General features: G+C 38.2%; 1 protein-coding gene across 2 annotated transcripts in view; it reads right to left on the bottom strand.

The window, feature by feature from the left end:
- ZNF536 (zinc finger protein 536) overlaps nt 1-22,500 on the bottom strand; it is a 296,275-nt gene that overhangs the window by 247,567 nt on the left and 26,208 nt on the right. The gene's annotated exons all lie outside the window — the stretch shown is intronic.

The following is a 22,500-nucleotide window of genomic DNA, read 5'->3' on the forward strand; positions in this document are numbered from 1 at the left end:
GATGCACTGTCTTGTGGATTAGTTAATTTTTAGACAAATTACAATTTGTACATAATACAAGTATCACAGAATCATAAAATCAGTAAAAAGGGACCTCTGGAGCTGGAGTCCAGCCTCCCTGCTCAAGCAGGGTCATCTAGAGCATGTTAGACAGGGTTGCATCCAGGTGGGCTTTGAGTATCTCCAGAGAAGGAGACTCCACAACTTCTCTGGGCAACCTGGTCCAGTGCTCCATCACTCTCACAAGGAAGAAATTCCCCCTCACGCTCAGGCAGAACTTCCTGTGCTTCAATTTCTGCCCATTGCCTCTTGTCCTGTCACACAGGGCAACTGAAAAGAGTTTGTCCCCGTCCCCTTGACACCCTCCCTTCAGGGACTTATACACATTGATAAGATCCCCCCTCAGTCTTCTCTTCCCCAGGCTGAAGAGGCCCAGCTCTCGCAGCCGTTCCTCAYAGGGCAGGTGCTCCAGCCCTCTGATCATCYTCRTAGCCCTACGYTGGVCTCTCTCCAGTAGCTCCATGTCTCTCTTGTCCTGGGGAGCCCAGAACTGGAYGCAGTACTCGAGATGAGGCCTCACCAGGGCTGAGCAGAGGGGCAGGATCACCTCCCTCAACCTGCTGGCAACGCTGTTCCTAAGGCACCCTAGGAGACCATTGGCCTTCTTGGCCACAAGGGCACATTGCTGACTCACGGCCAACTTGTCATCCACCAGCACTCCCAGGTCCTTCTCTGCAGAGCAGAGGTCTCCTGCAGGTCAGCCCCCAGCTTGTACTGGTGCCTGGGGTTATTTTTCCCTRGGTGCAGGRCTCTGCACTTGCCCTYGTTGAACCTCAGGAGGTTCCTCTCCGCCCAGCTCTCCAGCCTGTCCAGGTCTCTCTGAATGGCAGCACAGCCCTCAGGTGTATCAGCCACTCCTCCCAGCTTGGTGTCATCACCAACTTGCTGAGGAGGCACTCCGTCCCCTCATGCAGGTCATTGATGAATAATTTGATCAAGAATGAACATAAATGGGAGCCAGTATTGAGTCCCATATATATATTTATATATTTATATTTATATATAAAAAAGTTACCAAAACAGGACAGATGATAATATTTTAACAAAACATTTCAACCCTGCTTCATGCTTATACTGTCAGCTGTGTCCTTCTGGTCTCGTTTCCAGCCTGTAATTAAAGCATGTACATACCTTCACCCAGGTGAGTAGCACCCATTGAAAAATATAGGAGCCACAGCTACCAAGCAACTTTCTTGCCTATGACTGCTTGTTGTCCCAAACATTTTTCACTTCCTGCTTTTCCCAGCTCAATTTTTTAATTTCTGAGGGGATTTTGGTTGTTATTCAGTATTCAGAAATCTTAATCTTTAGAAAAATTAACTATGATAAAGAATGGGGGGGAAAAAGAAGAGTAAGTACAAATTTAAATGAGCTCAAATGCCTTCTGCTTAAGCTCAAAGAAAGAAACAAACTATGGGAAAGTAGTATCCAGGTAAAGATGAAAGATCCTGAGTTAACTGGAAAACAGGGGRAAAAAATGACCTTTAGCAAGATAGAAACAGAGTGGATAAATCTGGTTGGYCCACTTACAGTTTTCTTTTTGAAATCACTAATAAAGTTTGAGAGGGGTTATTTTTTAAGCAGCTCTTGGAGTGTTCCAGCTCACTACTGTCTGCTTCATATCTCAAATGTAATTTGATTTATAATTACATTTTTAAAACTAGCATTAAAATAACATTAGAGGGGTCATAATCTGAACTTTTTAATAGTTAGGCGTGTAGCATAAATTTTGAAATGAATCTCCAACAGGATTCAACTGGAACATATTCTGCCCAAAATTTTTTCTTCCAACCACTTAAGTACTGYGCAGTAAGTTGGTTTACCAAGTAGCTGTCACAGAACCCTGTATTTCAATTTTGTTTTCAATTGTAAACAGATTGAAATGTACTGCCGGATATTAGTCAAAGTTTATTCTCGCATTATCGTCAGGCCCATGTTTGCAAAACACAGATTGGCGAGCAGTGCTCAAGCATCTAGGATCATGCCCCTATATTTAAAACATAGTCACTGGGTTCCCTTTAAAATCAAACTGGCTCCATTGCTCCTGAAGGGCTTTAATTTTCTTAGCCTTGGTGACCAAAGTTGGCTTAGGAAAGTCAATTTATAGAAACTCCTCAAATAGGTGAAATTATGCCTATGTCAGCCAAAACACATATACGGTGAAACAGCTGAAAACTACCTGTTTTCCCAGCTGTGCAAACGACTAACTGGTGTTCAGCGAACTTCACAGCATTGTGCCTATAGCTGCAAGCCTGCCAGCTCTTGAACTGAAGATAGGGTTCAGATGGGAAAGGGGCTTGCTGAAAAAATTGTCTTGTACTCTACTCCAATCTTCTGCTAAGAAAACTTCGCATCTRATCAGTTCCACACTGGTGCCTGACTATAATTTCAGAGGAAAAAGACACAGAAGGAATTCAGTTTCTGAACAACAGTGCTAAAGTAAATGATCTTTTTTTTTTTTTTTTTTAAATGGCTATGCCTTAAAACCAAGTTTGAAATTTTACAGGCTTACTCTGTAATTTGTACTTGAGCCTTCTGTTATTTTTAAACAAATCTAATTTCTTACAGCTGTGAAATTTACATTTTAAGAGTGTCTAGTGGCCATATGCATTAATTACTTTATTGTAATATTTTAATGAGTTTGGGGTTCAACTCTGAAAGAATCCCGCTGAATCCTTGGTTCCCCACAGAATTACACTAGAACCTGATTCAACCACAACTTCATACACACACAGATCCAAACGCTGATGGCCTTGCACATTATTTTCAGTTGCTTTGTAAAGTCCCTGAACTTTAAAACTGACTCCAAATTTCTAAACTTTTCACCAAACTAGACTTACCCTGAGTCAGAAGCAGAACTAGACTGAAAAAGTTTGTATAGAGCTGAACTTCATGGCCGTCCCTGTTCTCAGTGAAAACATTCAGCCAAATGTAAAGTTCAGTTATGACAGATAACATTCAGCCCAACGGGACTCTAAATGACATTCATGCAAAGAATTCTTCCGTCTTAGTACACATGATATGAGAATTTTCAGGGCTAAAAGATTAAACACCCAGAGAGCACCTATATTCACTGGACAGGAGCAGTTGAAAAGCTTTACAACATATATACTTCCATCATAGTATTCCCTTTAGGAATTTTGGTAGTCTGCTTTGTCACTAAATGATTTCTTYTTCATACGTGAGTGGATGAGCTTCACTGTGAGCTAGCCAAGTCCGACACGATGTGCAACCTACTAATCAACCGGGTTGTTAAAAGCAGCACAGGTAAGAAAGGCATCACTGGTAACCGGCTCTTTGAGCACAGGCATTATGAGTTTTAAGGGGGAAGGATTTAGGAGATAAGTAAAATGACACTTTTTTCCAGACTATTTTTAGACAGCACTTAGTTTCTGGGATTGCTATTTTGCAGGCATAATAACTCATCTTGAGAACTGAAACCTCCAGACCACTCAGGGTCTCTGCAATTTGAATTGAGGGATAAACCTTCATGAAGCATCTAATTGCGCTCTACAAATAAGCTAAGGATGAAATTTGTAACACACTGTACAACAGGTTGAAGTACAAACATGAATAAGTATAGAACAAGTGTGATGGTCAGTCTGCTTTACTTGTCTGCCAACACTAAGAGGTTCATCAGTCGTCAAGTGCAACCACACATACTGCCCCCACACAAACAAAGCAGTGTTTAGAAATCTGACCATTTATGTCCACAACTCTCATCCCTCTTTGCTAGGGGTGAGATTTAGAAATCTAGAATCATAGCTTCAATGAACTACCCAGCTTTTAAAAAAGAGTATTTTTAAACCACTTACAATAAGAGCAACAGTTATTATTCAGTACATGCTTTTTATCAGATTGAAGATAAACTTTATTATAACTGGTGGAGATGGTATCAATGATTTGTGGTCTATGAGAATTCTGTAATGAGAAATGGTAATCTGTCTTGGGGCAAACAATATTGTTCTGTTTACTATGCAATTAACAATATTAAGTCAAGATTCTATAACTGATAGCTCAAAATASGGGTGGTAGGAAGAAACTGGAAGCACTGGAAACTTTCACAGGACAATTATCTGAGAACTACAAATTATTTGTGGTGCTTTAGCCTGACATTCTCTCTTTTACTCACAAAGATACTCCCCACTGCTTTAGAGATGTTCACTGTAAAAGTATTCAGACTGTAAGCAGTTTGGGGCAAAGCCAGACTCTCTCTGTCATAATTAATGAATATATAAGAACTGTGTAGTAATTTCATTTTCAGAAGAGCATTAATAAAATAAGAAATAGAAAACCCTCAATTTATGTTGGAAAAGTATGGTAATGTACGAGGAAGAGTGACAAAAACAGACGTAAGAGCAGCTCTCTGCATGCTGTCACTTTTCGTGTAAAATAAAGACAGTACTTTCCCTGCTTTGAACTTCCTGGCTTTTATAGATCGAGTTCCATACCTTTGTATGACTGAAACATTGTACTTCTTGTTTACTCTTAAATCAGCCTTAAGCAACTGCCATATGGAGCTGCGAACACTACAGACATAACAAAAATGGTCCTTAACTAACGGTCAGAGTAAACCGTATTGGGAGTCAAGTGGGGCCACTTTCAAGTGGCCGTTTAAGACAAGGGATGACCTATAATGGAGTTTCACTGTAAAACAATGCAATTTTTACTTTACATTATGAAATGCAGAACTGAAAATACAACTGACCAYAAAAAAAATCTCACCAACTTTTCCCAGTCTATTCTTTAGCTGTACACAAGCAGTCCATTCCTTTCAGCTCTGATTCCACAGCAGTAATAATTTTGAGGTTATCTCAATAAGAACTGAGGCAGAGCTATGGCACAGTGTTTTCTTTTTTTTAACAACCAAGCAAGACCTATAAATTCTTAAGAGTCTTTCTTGCTAAATCAATCTTTATAAAATAAATSAAATGAGTGCATTCTTAAACTAGCCAATTCCATTTGTAGTTCTCTGGAAATGTGGTGCTCCATGGAAAGCTCCACCGCGCTCAGCAGGCAGATGCCACATTTAAGACAGCATGACGCAGCAGTGCTCTGGCAATCAGGAAGCTACAAGAAGTAAATGCTTCTGGTAGCCTCAGAGCCCCTTTCCTGCACCTCTAAGCCCTTAAGGATCGGTGTCTTAAACCTCCATATACCATTGAATAGTAATGTCTGGCTGATCCCTTTGTTCTCTGCCTTCTTTCCAGATGAGTAATGAATGACACCACAGCAGGCATACCCCTGCAGCACAAAAGCTAACAAAACTGTAGGATGTTTTACGGAATGACGTAAAACTTAAGAGAGAGTTTTAAAATGGTATTCATATACAGAATGTGTAAATAAAATCCAATGCTATATGGAAGGGCTCTCAATTCTCTTTACTTTCTTGAAGAATACAACACAAAAGTAGCATCATATGACTGCAGGAGTGACATGTTTAAAGTTCATAAAAATACAAAGAGCTTTAATAACGTATGCAGTTAATTTGAGGATTTCATTTACACAAGATGACACTGAATCAAAGAATTTCACAGTAATAGAACAAACAGATACAGTAAAATTAAATGGGAGGGAAAAATGATAAAGTATAAAATTTCATGTTCCAGTACACAACATACCAATGATTGGTTAAAGTTAGGCAAAAAACTTCTGCTTTTTTTTAAAAAAAACTTTCCTGTTTGGGGGGAAAAATACTCCATAATTGGTATTCATAGGAATTACTTCCTCTTTYTCCCAAGGTCCTAGATCTGGTCATTATTCATTGCTACTGTTCGAAATTTACTCCCAGATTAAGAACTTCTGCCCACACTAATAAACAGGTATAATAATTTTCTCTAGAGAGCAATTTTTTTCTTTCAGTAATTAGCCTACTTAAATATTTTAATGGGAACTACCAATGTACAATAGCATAAAAGGTCCTCTGACCATAATATGAAGTCAGAGATGAGATTCCTAAAAACTTTTGTATGAAGGATGCCTAGGATTTATAAAACCAATCAAGCAGACAGCTTTAAAACTATTTTTAAAGGTCATAAATTAGGTACTCTCTTAAATGTAATTCAATCATCCACCGTTAGAGTTGCTTGATTCTATTAGTTGTCCTATGCGTTTTACAAAACAGAACTCCATTAACATTATTCACTTATAGTTTCCCTCTATAAGTGGATATTCTGCTCAACAGGCTTTAAATAGATTTTTTTTTTAACTGAAATTGCTATTAAGCATACTTTTACTCAAAGGGCAAAGTAGGCATAGGATTATGCTTGTACTTCATGCAAAGGATACATTTTCAGCAATCAGAACCACATTYCTATGAAGTAAAAATACTCCATATAAGCCGATTGTTTCTATCCCTCCTAACCTTGCTCAATAAGGACTCTATTCTGATCTTTCAAGTTGCACACAAGTTTTCCAATTTGGCTGAATAAAGGTATCTTATTGGGCAGCTTGATGAGCACATTTTGTGTCTAGAATCCTGACCTTGGCGTGTTCAAGGTGGATCTCAATTATAAGACACTGCTTAGAAAGGAAAAAAAAAAAAAAAAAAAAAAAAAAAAAAAAACAGGCTTTATTTTACTTTCCTCATTTAAGGAATGAAATAGGCAACTCCTGCTTTGACATACTCTGTTTTAGCAGACCAGTCAAAATACAGACCTTGCTAGAGAGAGACCACTATACATACATAGTCTCGAGTTTTTCAGAGCAATTTGCCTAGCCTGTAGTTAGAGATAGTTCCACTTCATAGATGACTATTATAGATCATCCATCTCTGATTTCCCTTTGATTATACTGTGAATAAACGTGAGCTTCCACCTCTCACAATTTAGACAACTGTATTCTGCATATGATAAAAAATACATAAGTACATGCAGAGAAGCATGGTGCTGGGCCAAACCACACATCCAAGAGTCTGTCTCAGAGGATCTTAGTCACCTTGCAGTGTTGATTCATATGCCATAATATTCTGATATCCGAACAGACCCTGACCCTTCATATTATGTACGTGACCGGAGAGCCAAATCCTCCTTCAGCTGGTTACCATATTCTGTGTTCAAGTCTTACTTCTAGAAAAAGGACAGATGGCAGAAATCATACACTGTTGTTCTCTTCATGGCTATGCCAATCCCAGATAATCATCAGTCACCACTATATCCTCTTTTCTCAGAGGGGAAGGTTGAATTTCATCTGACCATTCTGCTTCAGCTTATACTTGAGGTTCCAGTTTTCTTCTGGTCTTAGCCCATTTCTGTCTCGTTCTGGCACACACTGGTCTAGTAAGCACATTTCTTACCTCAGTAATTCCTCTGGGAGCTGTCTTACTTTCACTTTGTATCTGGACTCACACAAGCATCTCCCCACTTTTCAAGGAAACTAGCCACCTCTGACAGGAGTGTCCTACTCCATCATGCTAAATCCCATCGACATGTTTCGTGCTCCTGCCCAGCTCTTCAGTTGTGGTGTAGGAGCCCTGACCTCAGTAAGGCCTGGAAGACTTCGAAGGGACACACAGACATCCCTTATCCTCTTCTCTTGAAACTGTTTGCAGCCTCTTGTCAAACTGGCCTCAAACACAATCACAGACTACAAAGCTATGGTAGCATATAGCAGGTACCAGTGGCACTAAGAACCCTTTAGAGTAACTGGGGTGCCCTGTTCGTGCACCTTTTTCATGCCATTGGGACTGGTTCAGGAAAGCACCCTGAAAACCTCCATCTCCCACAGATTCCTCAACTCTGGGGTCAATGCTATTACGCTGCGATACAACTTTGTGCCATTTAAACAGTACAGGGCAAGCCTACAATATATTGGAAACAGGGACCCCTGCTGTAATTCCTCAAGTTCCCGGTTAATCTTCTTATAAAAACTGTTTATAGTTTGAATTGCTTATGGTTTTTTTCTGGTAGTTGGGATTGCCACTGCAGGTTCCTGTTCTTCTAAGTTCATCCCCACAGAATTTCCCAGTGTAGTAACCTTTAGATATACCTGGTACTGTCCAAAAATTCCCCAGGCTTCCACGGTGTTACACAGGAAGCTTTGGCCATGAGATTGCATCACAACCACAACACAGTGGGATCATCAGAGGAGGTAAAAAAGTGTAAGTGCTAGGAAACAGAATTGCGTTGATTTACCCCGGCTGAAGATCTGGACCTACCCTAGGGACAAGAAAGAGATTTCAATGCACAGTCTATTTTAGTAGAAACCATGCAGTCTCTCATCCACATCAGCCTGCTATTTTTTGCTTCTATGTTACCAACAACATTTGTATTCAGCTGCTCAGTTATAAATAAAAAATATTTTTACATGGGTGGACTGGAGTGGCCCCGTTTTTTTTCTTCCAGTTCCCATTATTTTATATATTACACACATGTTCTGTCAGCGAAGCTCACTTTGTTATCTGAAACATCTGTGGTACCCTGCTGTGGAGAAGGCCAACACTGCTGCYGCCGTTGCTGCCTGTCTTTATTAGCCAGTGATTTGCTGACGCAGTCCTCCGACAGCGTGCAGTGCTCGGGGCAGGCTCCGCAACGTCGGGGCCGTGCAGCGGGAACACCGGGATCCCGTGAACTGACAGAGAGGTCCTGTTGGTTCGCAATATGGCAGTTACCATCTATATCACGATATGAAACCAAGGTTTCATACCTGCATTCGTGCCAGCACTGATTTCTATATTTCTAAAGAAATATACATGAATTTGTATGTAAACTGAAAGGACACTCTTGCAAATAAGGTAGATACCCATCAAAATGAAAGGACCTCCTATCTGAGGCTCCCACAAGACCCGRCTTTTGATCAGTCAGAGTATTTCATTTTTTGCCAAGTTTAATGTCATCTGGATCACCCAAACTCTTTTAGCCTTATTTTCAGATGCTTTTTACAGTCATATTCTTGACATGCTGCAGAAGAACTTTCAGAGATCTACCGTTCTTGTAAAGATAGATTAATATCTAAGGTATATAAGTAGTATGAGTTTCTTCTGGAAGCATGACAAGATCTTAAAAGATCAACTTAAAGGTGGAAAGTCTGTCTAAATCTCTTAAATGACATCTTTACAGATAAAATATCCAGGTAGCCTGATAGGAATTTAAGCTATTTCTCTGTATATTACACATTTATTTTCTGCAAACAACAGCACCTTGGTAAAATCAGCTTAACCAATTCCTTTCTAAAGTGATCAAAAACATTTAATCTTTGCATGAATTTTATACAACACATAAGTGAAATATATACTCCATTTAAGAATCTGAGAAACATGACTGTTAAATCACAAAACTTAACAAGAATTTTCAGGGGAAGATGCAAGAACAAATTACAAAAAAAAAAAATCGCATGATGGTGTCACTTTTACAGTTTCGCTGTTTTAAGAAACTGCTCTCTACTACAAAGATAACCTAACAAAACGTTAGGGGCACTTCCTTTGAATGAGATTATCCATAACAAAAAAAAAAAAAAAAAGGAAAAAGAGCTGAGCTCCAAGTCCTGTAGGTAAACTCAAACCAGCTTTATATGAGTTTTCCTGAGGACTCTGGGCCTGATTCAGAGAACAATTATGGTATGGAAATATCATGTGACTTCTGTCACAGCTTTTTTTCATGCAATTCTGTCTGCATGTGCATCCAATTCAAGAGGCAAAATTGAAGACTTATGCGGAGATAATTATAAATGAAAATAAAACATAGCTTTTGAAAAATGCCCYATTTTCTTTATAAAATAAATGATCATCTAACCCCAGTAGGAAGTTTCAAAAGTTGCTAGATAATGAAGTGCTGGTAGCAAGCAGCTTGTTGTATCTTTCAGAAGCAAGTCCATGATGACAAGAGAGAAGACAACAAATGCTACAAAGGCATCTCTCCCATTCTCACTTCCTTTTTGCCTAAAGCATTACTTACTTTCATACTTGTTTTACTTACATTACATAGCATGAATATTCCCCAAACCAGCTAAGTTCTGTGCAACCACACAGGAAGGATCCTTCCATATGTAATATCTGAACTTCATTTCCCAAGTTCTGAAAATACTTCAGACATGATGGCAGAGTACCACTGTGCTCCCAAAAAAATCTTCAGATTACCCAATGAACAACCTAGTATATAGTAGAAGAAACTTCAAAACTGTTCTCTAGCCAAATCACTTTTTATCTGTGTTCAATAGTGAACTAATCTGGTAGCACAGGTTGTCCCTCTGTCCTAAGCATATTCTCAGAGAGAGAGAAGGGAGATGGCATATGGCTGCTACTGCAGCTGCTTACTAGGAGTCTCTTAGAAATGGTATTTCAAATCTTCTAGTGGCCACTGARGTCACAGATGCTTTCCACTACCAGAGAAGTGCAAAGTACCTGAGCAATAGCAAGGACCTGACCTTAAAGTTACAAAATTGTTTTGATTTGGYGGGAATGTGAAAGGAAGGAATAAAATTAATGTATAAGTATAAACAAGCCCTAAACTTGGAAGACGAACTGAAAAAACAATTATCTTTATAAATTTTAAAACTGCAAASAGATTCATACAGGACAACCTTCCATCTGTCCAGATCTTTCTGCAGGATATATGCAGAAGAYAGCTTCAAGTTAGCGTATTTCTTTATACGAAGTTTTTTCCTAACATATTTATGGTTGAAAAAGATCACAGTGCTATGTTTGAATGGTAACAACTTCTCTTTTACCCTTTGTGTATGCCACCATCTATTGTTACTCAGTTTTTTAACATTTATCTGAATACTATATCCATGCAAAAACTAGTCCCAACATCTTTTTTCYGAATAAAGTCTGGCGGTCATTGCTTCACAACTGCGAACAATCCTGTATTCCTATTGAGTGCTACAGTCAGGCTTGTTTCACAGTGGAGGTTAGAATCTGATCCCAAGTCCACTAAATCACAGAGTCTTTTTAAAGTTTAATCTTGAGAGGATTTTGGTTGTAAACAAAGAATACTATACATGGAGGAAAAAGCAACAGAAAACTATGAACTTATGACTCTACATGCAACCCTGAGTTCAAAATTTGTGTGTGATTTAGCAAGAAAATTCTGAGCTATCGGCAGTGGTGCGCACACACTTTGGCATGGGGGCAAAGCTAAACCGAGCGTTGAAGCTCCCATCCAAAACACACATATGGATTCCATTTTAGTATAGACGTGATTCTTCATGTGCAAAACATGTGTCTGACTGGTTTTCTTCGGCTTTTTAAGATGTGCTTCTTTTTCTTTGGTGGGGGGCAGGGAGCAGAGAAGTAAATAAATAATTTGGGTGGTACTTGAACTTACAGAATTATTGAGGAAGAAAAGGGCCTAGGATTCAATGCCAGGTAAAAAGTATGTACTTCAGCTGAAAGTASCAATTTCAGCAACGAAACAAATGCAAAAAGTGAGAAACTTGGTGCACACACAGCTTCTGCAACACGTTAATCTACCTACTCTGTAAATGCTGGATAGGAAAGGGAAAAAGGGCTCCAGATGCTAATAACTTGGAAGTGGTAATTAGAGGGGTCCAGATTACTGCTGTGAGACTCTCATCTTCCCTTGATTGCTGGAAAGAAGATTTTGTCCAGTGGCCTCCTCCTCTCTTCCCGAGCGTGCAGCAGCTCTGTAAGCTCCACCTCCTCTCTGAACACACCAACAGGAGGCGGATTGGGCCCATAAACTTTTCTCCTTTCCCCAGCATTGGAGGATGACATGTTTCCCACAAAGGAAAACGTTCACAAGGTAATAAGGTGACCTATGAGGGAAGCACCACAAAGCCCCAGCTTTTAGCTATGTAAGATCAAAATTACCTTCYGCAGTCCCAATCTGACTGTAACGGAGAGCGATACAGTCTGCTCCCCTTGATTTAAGGGGTAACAAATGCCCTTAAAAGCTCACTGAGCATTTATAATCTCTGGGACCACAGAGACAAAGTAAGCCTGGAAAGTCACATGAGAAAGCAAAAGGAAAACTATACTAATCACAAAGAGGGAATGCATTTGTATTATTGTATTGAAATACCAAGGTTACAATGACAGGCCATATATTTTTCTATTGAACTGTAACAAATATTTTCCATTTTAAGTCACAGCAATGTTAAGAGAGATTCAGAATTAATAGCAATTATGGGCACACATCTCAATACACTTAGCTGAAAGAGAACCTCAAATTCAGGTATTCTTAAAGGAAAAATAAAATATATTAGCTGGCCCTTGGAGCAACCCTGAGATCCATTTACACTGCTGACAAACTGACCAAAATGCAAGCTTACATTTTGCTGTGATATCCATCTTTATGGCTCTAAGATTCCTAGTCCAGAATCATATATTAAATTCTTGGCAGTGCAAATCATCTTTTCTTTCTTTTTCCTGTAATTTAATATCACATACAACACTAAACCTGCTCAATGACTCCAAATAACGATAATAGCAATAGTAACTAGGTGGTACTGTAGTGATGAGAATTAAGGGGCAAAAATTTTTACCTTTTCTGATTTAGTATGTGATTTCATTAAACAACCTCGTATTACTTAATATTAACAACTTAAAATAAATGGGGCACATATTTGCATAATATTTGTGTTTTTCTCAAGCTTTCTTTGCTGTCATTGGCTATTGAAACTGCTCAATAAAAAATCCAGGACTAAACAGCAAGGAGACTGCCAGCCAGAGGTAAGGCACATCAGCAGAGCTGGGCCCAGAAGATGAACAATATCTCTTCCATTTCAAGATTCAATCCTACATTTGTTTACTGTAATTCCTCCATTGAACCTTGGGAAATAAGTCTTATGGCTAAAAGTAAAGCTGAAAAGTCCTTCTTTCCCTATACAGAATTCTAAAACAGAAGGACTGTAAACACTGTAAAAAAAACAAAATGCAAAAAACTAAAAAAACAGTGCAAAGTTATTTAGCACAGGTGTTCCTGTTATCGTGCTACATTTGGAAAGCCCACACATTCAGTGCACCTTCAATTCACACACCCAGCTGCGTGAGGTGGTGGTCTATTGTTAGTTTAGAGATTTGCAATAAAAAGCATGAAGTAATACTGGCAAGCTCAGGAGCTATTTTTTTTTCTTATGATGTCTCCCTGCATCTATTTATCTAGTTCTCTTCCTTTTTTTCTTTTATATTCAGCATATTCAAAAAARGGGTCAGAATAGGTTTTAGAGATGTAGTGCCATGCTCAAGCCTTTTGAACAGTAAGGGAAAAGCTCAAAAGGTTCATGCATAAGGGAACAAAGAYACAAGGATAGCTTTGAACCTGAGGGGCTCTCTTATTGCAAGCAAGTGCATTGCCAGCATGTCACAGGTGTACACCACATGAGCAAGTGAAAAAATAAAACGTGATTGTGAAGGGGTGTGATGCTGACGGGTCCGAGTCCAGAATGCATTAATCCCAGGGTGAATGTGTGCATCTGTTAGATATTTATGTAGTTCCTACTAGTAGTTTGTACAGATATCTAAGCAGGTGAACGTCAACAGCTTTGAAACCATATGTTAAAAGGAGACGGTGAGCTGGAACGAGAAGGCTATCAGGCAACACGGGTCTGACACGGGAGGGAGTGCATCTACCAATTACAGCACTGCCCTGGTAGTCAGGACTCCTGGGTCATATGCCAAGGTCCTGATGATTTAGCTCTGTGATATTAGGGCAAAGAACTGAATCTCACTTTCTCTACATTTCCTCTTCCTTGAATGAGAGATACTCATTAAGATAACAGAATGACCATTTTCTTTCATTTCTAAACTTTTGAGGTTTGAAAATTTTRTGGCTCTTCTGCTTATTCCAGAGGTTTGTATGAAACATAGCTTGTTAAACAACTATTTTCAGATGCTGACTTCAGTTTGTCAGAAGAACATGGAGTCAAGATCTCTCTCCATCTCCTGGTTGTTAGAGAAACACCCTGTAATTGAGGAGATCCAAATCCAAGTCCTGTTCCTTTCTCTGATTTTATTTTGAGTTTCGTATTTTAACTCTGACTCACTCAGACTCAACAGTGCCACAAATCTGGACCTGGGTCATCCCATTTCCCAGGGCAGTTTCCTAATTGCCAGTTTGTACACCTGGTACACACTTGATATACACATAAATGTAGTCGATCTCATATAGTTTCAGAAAAAAAATCAGTTGCAAGAAAAACAATGTACTTTGAAAAAGTGAAATTTTGTCTAAAACGTTTACATTCTCTACTAAAGAGCCTCATCAAGGAACCGTGAGAATCATTTACCTTTGAACGAATTCATAAAGCAGGCTGAGAGGTCTCTGGCTGAAATGTGTGGATTTTTTTTTTTTTTTTTTTCTGATTAGCACAGAGTACTAGAATCCAAAAGCTGGCAGTTTACACACCACTTTAACCTAGACCACTCAGTTTCTGCTACCAGGCATGACTTTTAGGAACTGAAAGGAAAATTGTTTTCACATCAAATGCTGAGTTTCTAAAGGAGGTCTATGTTAGGAAAACTTTCCTTCAAATTAAAATGTTCTGTAAAATGGAGAAAGCAAATCTCTCAAATCCCCTCCACTTCAAATAGCCTAGCAACTACCTTCAACCTTCAATGGTTCAAGTTGCTCTCAAAGGTAAGAGAATCAAAAACCAGCTTTAGAGTCTTACAAGATCCCATTGCTAGAGGACTAATTCCACTTTTGAAAACATTTGTGTGACTAAGCGAAGTTATCAAGAGCTGCAATTTCATTTTGTCCTGAATGGTGCGTATACATATACAGTGCAGGAGAGAGRTATCTCTCTCCCTTTTTGGCAGAACTGAAGTATTATAGTTTCACTGAAAACAGTTCAAGAATGATCCACCCATAGTACATGGGAYTTGCAGTTTAGGATTGCCCAAACTCTGCTCTCAAACTCTCCTTGTCCATAGTAAATCCCATGGATTTCAACAGATAAACTGAGACCACTTCTAAGTACTTCCAAAAATATCTAATTACACCTACAAAACTCTCCTCCACGTACTCTTTGGATGGTTACCTTTTACAACATCAAAAAGCGTACTCTACAGAAGCTCTTTTCCATTTATTTCCCCCATACTTCCTTCCCAAGAAGGTATTATTCACACCTATTCCTTCACAACATAATTAGCTTGCTCCAACCTCTGAAAATAAGACATTTGCCTCAACCCTCGAGAATCTCTTGCAATCTGCAGCCCACCACTCCASAGTGTGGGGAAAGACACATCATAAGCACTCTGCACTTGGTACCAGAGAGGGTAATCTTGCTTATCTTTTATTATCTTGCTTTATCTTAATGAACCACAACATTAATAAAGAAGGTACACGCATAAATACAACTACTCTGGTATACCACAAACCTGCCACCTTCAGTATTTTGGCCCCTCTGAGACCTCTGGCAGGGCTCCCGGAGGCCAGGCACCTGGTCAAGCCCTGGCAAATCCAGGTCTAGCATTACACTGCTACAGCTCCACTGAGAATGGAAACTAATGATGAATGACRTCCTCAGAGCATACTATGAAACAGTGAGACTTTCCTTCCGGGGGAGGCGGGGGGTCAAGTGCATTGCATGGTATCTATAAAATATGCCCCAAACACTCTCAGGAGCTCTCAACAAGACTGATTAAAATTGAGTAAATTGAGCAAAATCAGTCTCTCATCCTTGTGTTTAAAAAATGAGAATTCATTTATTCAGCTTAATTCATAGATTAAATATGATTAAAATTTCTATAAGATATCTAGCTTTTCTGAAATAAACTGCAGTGGCCATCAAAATATTGATAGCCATTGGTAAATTACTTCTGGTGTTTAATCAATGTTATTTTTTTATCATCCAATTTTTTCTTCTAGTAAGCTTCTAACACTAAACTGCATTTCATCAAGGTTGGTAAAATGTTTAGAAAGGAACAGATGTCAGAATATGGGGATTGCCAATAACACTGATGGAAGCCAGTAATTTCTTTCCTGTCCAAAGGCAAAAGAATGAAGAATAATCTAGACTGTATACAATAATACAAGATTTACTACAACATTAATGGCTATAAAAAGTAAAAGTATACAAAAGCTATCTCCATTTTTTCAAGTCATCACTAAGGGCAGTGTTTTTCAATTTGAGACAATTTTTACAGGAAAATGAAAGGTCTATGTATTCTTAAACCTTTAAATATCCATAAAATACAGCTGAAGACGCAAACTAGCATTAGTTGCTTCCAAATATACTTGTATATTAGTCTATTGTGCAAGTTAATAATTTTGCCAAATCTCAAAAAACATAGATGCAATCTTTCCTTTAAGAAAGCTGCTCAGCTTGTTATTTACAGATTGTAACATTTACATAAGAGTTTGGTTTAACAAGAGATATAAATATAGATAAAACCCTTAGGACTTCATTCTTTAAACTGCCCTCTAAAAATCTGCCCTACAATTTGCACACTGAATTTTGTGCAGACTATTCTTGGAAGCCTTTTGTGAATTAGGGAGAACTGACTCGAAACAGGGGCTGGTTAATCACAATTTTGCAAATTGTACGTAGCAATCATCCTCACATTGTGAAATTCAGATCTATAAAATGCTGATGTTTTAAAGCTGAAAAATAAATAAGCTAAGTAGGACTACTTTACTAAGGGGAAAAAAAAAAAGGAGTGCAAGACCCCTTGCAAATAAATCTTTAAAATAAAAATAATTAAAATAAAAGAAGTAGCATCATGACTAAGTAAAGTGCCTCTTCCTTCCAGACCCTACTACAAGCCCACCCCGGAAAAAATTCTATTACTGTTCCAGTCTAATACAAACACTCACCTGACTATCAGGCAAGTTCCTTCACTCCCAAGGATAAACTTACAGGAGGTTTTCTATTTTAGGTTTCTACACATTTGTCTACAATGTGGGAAAAACCTCCAGTGGGGGAAAGATTGCAACCTTCGCTCTTTCATGTGTCCATCGCTGACTCTCATCTGTCCACTCAGTCTAAACTGGTTTGCCTGTATATCAGGTCTGTCACCTAAGCAAGCAATATGGAGTATGAACAGCACTCTATGATTCATGTTGAACACTTGAAAATAACAGCAGCAACTAGACAGTTGGAGGAGAAGTAGCAAAATTTATCTCGAAAACAGGACGGTCTCAAAGAAGACATTTTTTTCTGTTTTCAAGCTGCAGCTAATATAAATTCATCAGCATTTAGAACAAAGCTGACTCAAGATTCTTCGTTTCCAAACAGGTTTTGCAGCCCCTAGTATTTAGTATAAATGAAGGTCTCATTCTATTTATTTTTCTTTATCTGTTGCAGAAAGACCTTGCCAAACTGTCTGTTTTAAGCATACAAGGATATGTTGAAATTTATGTAAAATATTTTCAGTTATCAGTGTAATTATAATGACAGGAACTTTCCACTGGAATTCAGAAGTAACAAAGTGTGTGTCGACCGCCCCCCTGCCATTCCAAGACCCCTCACTATGGACACAAGTTACAAACACTGGAAACTCTGTTTTCATGATGTTGATCTTCCCAAAGGTCAGGTTTCTTACCTCAAACATTCCAACAGTTGCTTAGACTGCAGTTCAGGAATTTTGTGTAACATTGCTTCTAGAAAGCAAATATTTATATTAGTAAATACTATTAAAGCATTAATGTTATACAGGTATTCTTATTAGTAAACTGCTAAATATAAGAAACAGAACTTTTAACTGAAGGGAAGGAAACATATTTATATATTAAACAAATTTTACTATGTTACTTTACCACTAAATGTTGTCGTATCAAAGGCTGTCAGTCCAACCATTAACTCTTTTGAGATTTACTATTTCTATCATTAATACAAATTCAAGGTTCATGCCTTTGATACGGAAGGCAAGCAGAGGCAGAAAGGCCTAGAAATAACAGAACAAATCTGTACTCTGACGATTTTGTAAAAGTAGTGGTCAGAAAGAAAAAAGTCCCACACTACCTTACAGAGTGGTGCAATAAGGGTTCCCCCTCTTGGAACAGGGGATGCTCATGTTGAGGTCTGGCTCTGAAGAAGGTAGATTAGGGATTTAGTTTCACCTTCATAAAGGGAATATCCTGACCACCAGACTATACACTATTGTAACAGAACAATTCATTTGCTCACTCCTATTGGAACTCGTTCTTCTCTTGTTGATTTTTCCTTTCTTAATCGGAGCAGGCATTCAATGTAATAGCTTCATCATCACAAGTGAATGCCACAAGGATCAAGTTCTACAATCTCTTTAAAATATACATATTATTTATTTAAACAGAGCAGTCTGAATAATCTTGGCCAGTCACTATATGAAACAGAACTTTCTAACGTCTGAAAAATTTACAAGATGTGAAGAAAACTCTCCTTTTACATCTATCCCATGATTCAGATTGGAACATGAGATGTTACAGAAGTAGAGTTGAGCATCTTCCTTCATTTGCTCTGCTTCTAAGTACAATCACCTTGGAGGCCAAGATTAGGTCAAGAACAACTTCTATATTATTCATTAACTCAAACATGCCATACTTGTGAAAGCTGTASAGAGGATCTCTCTTGGGACAGGGGAACATGAGCTACTCAAAGCACAGAAGGCCTGCAAGTGGGAAGAATCTTCCATGAACATGATCTAGATTACACAACATTTCCATTGAAACTTCAGAAGATTCTTGCCTGCTATTTTGAAGATGATAATCTGGGCCAGTAAGCCCAGATGTACTAATTCAGAATTTAAAACACACATTTCAGTGTACTCTGAGTTTGAACACAGGATAGTAAATGACCCATTCATCATACACAAAATAATCCTAAATATCACCTTAGCCATTTCACTCATTTGAAAGATGTTGGCATCACTGAACTTGCCAAGTACTGTTACTTCAGAAGTAAAATTCACAAGACTGGGTACCTTTCTGGGAAAAAAAAAATCAAATTAATGAAGTAGAAGCCACTAAGTAACTTATTTCATCAGTTTATTAAACCTAAATTGTATCAGTAACTAGTTCAATGCTTTATGTTTTAGTTACCTTCCTGAATATTTATACTGGAGAATTTTGTTCTTTCTACCATTCAGCTTTTATTCATGATCTGAGGGGATCCTATTTTCTATTTGTTTTAGGCTAAGATGTTTCAGAAACAAATATATATATATATATATATATATATATATATATATATATATATTTTCTCATTTCACAAAAAAATTTGGTCCAAACAGGACCCCAGCCTTGGGTGATTCACAAGAAAAATGCACTGGGATTTCTATCAGTTCTCAGCACTGTTTCCAAAACAGCAGTCAGTCGGTGCAGGTAGACCACAGTGCATGTGATGAAAGTACAGCTGCTCTGCAATAATTGATTCTGTATGTTGACCCAGACATTGGGATGTTTACTGTCTGAACATGACTGCTTCACTTCATGGAAAGCTGTACAAAACAAAAATAGCTCACGATACGTCAGCCTTTTGACAGATACATCAAGCACTGCCTCATAACATTACTAGTTCAGAAGATTCAACTTCATAGCTGTAACAAACCATGCAAACTGACAGGACAACATAAGCCAAGATGAGGGCACACAAGCCAAGGAGGCTCTTGGGGCAGGTATCTACTTGGCGTTTGCCGAAATCAGACCTGCATAGGCAGCTGTTTCAGAAACAGAGTAGAATTCTGTTTTAACTTATCACTAAAAGAAATATTTTGGAATTATAAGAGTTGTCTACTCAAGGCTGATCTCAATAGAGAAATCTACAAGTACCAAACTCTTGCAAGATACTGCTGTCTACAGTTCAGACTAGCAGAACTTCATGATGATACCTCAGAAGGTGGTGGGACCCAGATACTGCTAATCTAAAAAGAAAAAAAAAAAAAAAAAAAAGGAAAGAAAGAAAGAAAAAAAAGAAAAAAGCTTCAAACTATAGCAAATCTACAAATCATAATGTAGGTATTTTAAAATATTCTAGAGTTTTCATTTAGGCTCATCTGTAATGCAAATATTAATTATTTAGCATATATTTAGCAATAAGCTGGTTAAAGGTTGCAGGTACCATTAGGCTGTTTCACATAATAATCATCTGGTTGTGCTATTCTTCTGTTGAATACTGCCTTATTGCAAGATTGATTCTATGGAAATCAAGTGAGCTTGACCATTTTCTCTAATGAAGGAAGAGTGTGGAGAGGACCACTAGAGAGGCAGCCGGGATGGTTCAACTCTCCRGGCTGCCCAGCACAACAACAGGGGTGCTAATGAAACAACCCCTGATGCAGGTTCTTTAGTGGATGATTCACCACTGCAGGGCTGCTGCAGCAGGTCCCCATTTTATCTACACCCCACCCTGGCCTCAATACACTCCTCCCCAAGTCACCTCTCATATTCCCTTTTATATTCATCAACTCAGAGGGAGCCATAGGTCTTGGCATAGACATGTGCGGATTTGCTCTACATCATGAATTTTCTTCTACTGTCATCTACTGCTAGATTATGATCCTTTGGGACTACTGTAGGTAGATGCAAAAGAGTGCAAAAGGCTTGAAAACCTGGCTCACTGTCAACATTCATAAAATATTTCTTCAGCTACATCCATAACAGTGTGTGATCTTCTCTCAAAATTGCAGAATACTCTAAGAAAACCTAGAGAGATTAGGCCATATTGAGCCATGCTGGAAAGTATAACGGAAGTGAACTTTAATTTAGATGGATATGAAGTAACACCTTCCAGCAAAAACAAAGATTATCATACATGATCATCACTCCCAAACTTAAAAAAGCTTTAATATTTTCAAATAATATCCAGAGGAGCAGAGTAAGACTAAACAAATCCATTTTCTTTACTGTGTTTTTCATGGCCCAGTATCTTTCAGGACATGTAACAATTTTTCTTAGAAATTCCATTCATATATTTGAAACTATCTACTGCCTTGGATGAACACATGGAGCTATTCAATACCAGCTGCAGCTGTATGTGCTAACTTGGGTCATTCTAAACTTGTTTTGGGTAACTTCATCTGCCTATCAATAATTTTTAGGAAATTAAATCAATAATCTTTGTGGCTAGAAACATACAACTATAAATGTGAGCTGCATATAAAAATTTGAGTAGACACTCACAATTTATCTCTGAGGGAAAGGAGAAAGATGCACAGTACTTTCACTATCTGTCGCTAAGTGTTTTTTGTCAAATTTTGACTCTACCATCATTCTACAGTGATAGACATTAGGTATGACATTTTTTGACACAATGTCAATAGTGACATCAGTAATATTTGACACAAGGCACATTGGGGTTATTTGACACAGACAATTGGATAGCTCAGGGCATTGGAGATCCACTGCGTAAGGAGTTTTACCTTCAAGTCACCAGTGAATATCTAGCCCAGTGTTTTATAACTGTTACCAACTGATGGCTCCTCAGAGCCTTATACAGAAGGAGTTTGGGTGTATTGAACAGATGTCCAGAAAACAAAAATCAACACAATAAATTACATTAATCTGTGCCCTGTGTTGAAACAGCATGGACTGAATAGCCAGCAACAAAGCTATTCTTCTACTGCTATCTGTAATTCCTTTTAAAAATGGTTGAATCCCAAAGGAGAAATGAGAGGATCAAATGAGTCAGAGAGCACTACAGCTCTAGTCTCCTTCTGAATAAGATTTCTGTCTCAACAGCTTTCAGTCCCATGGCTTTCATTAACAGTTAAATATGCTTATGGGAAAATACAAATGTGAAATGTTACTTTCAGTGATGTGTTTTCTAAATATTTCACAACTAATATACAGGACTCACAAATGCTGAACAGAAACAAAATGAATTACATATACGATCATTCTAGAATTTCCTAGAATGCCACAGTCTTAATTAAAAAAGCACTTCTTGCTAGATTCAATATTACACTCATTTAGGAGCTGAGTCTTCTAGTACCTGTTAGGTACTTGGTTGAGACCCTGAAACCTGCCTTAGTCCCTGAGACCCATTACATAAAACCTGGGAGCCCTGGACATTTGCATGGAGAGATGCTAGTGCTGGGGACTTACGAGCCTACATGRAGCTGCAAAGACAGTTGCCTGAACACCCAGGTGCTTATATTAATAAACATTACACCAGAGAGTTCAGAGTCTAAACTCCTCCAAACCTCTGTACAGTGTATGAGCCCTTCTTTGGATCAGACATTTTACCTTTGCGCTTTATTTTAAGATTACATTCACATCCAAACAGCATCAGCACACACAATTTCACACAAAACACTTACTTATTAAAACTTACTTTTTCAAAGTTCAAAGTGCTTTCTTTAGATGCTTCTTTTTTTTTTTAATAATTGCAAATACCAAAATAGGGTTAATCCATCTGCAAAATCTGCCCCATTTTTCCTACATTGTATTAATTTTGAAAAGATCATCCACATTAGCTGTTTTGTCACAGAAAGTCATCAATATGATCATTTGTTAGATTCAAGGACAGTGTTCAATCAATATCTGGAACCAACACTTAGGCTACCTTCAGATTTGCTGGAATACATTTTATTTAAAATAAACTATTCTAGCTCCCAGATTT

This window comes from Rhea americana, unplaced genomic scaffold (genome assembly GCF_003343005.1).
Source record: "Rhea americana isolate MKP2758 unplaced genomic scaffold, rheAme1 scaffold_20, whole genome shotgun sequence".
NCBI lineage: Eukaryota > Metazoa > Chordata > Aves > Rheiformes > Rheidae > Rhea > Rhea americana.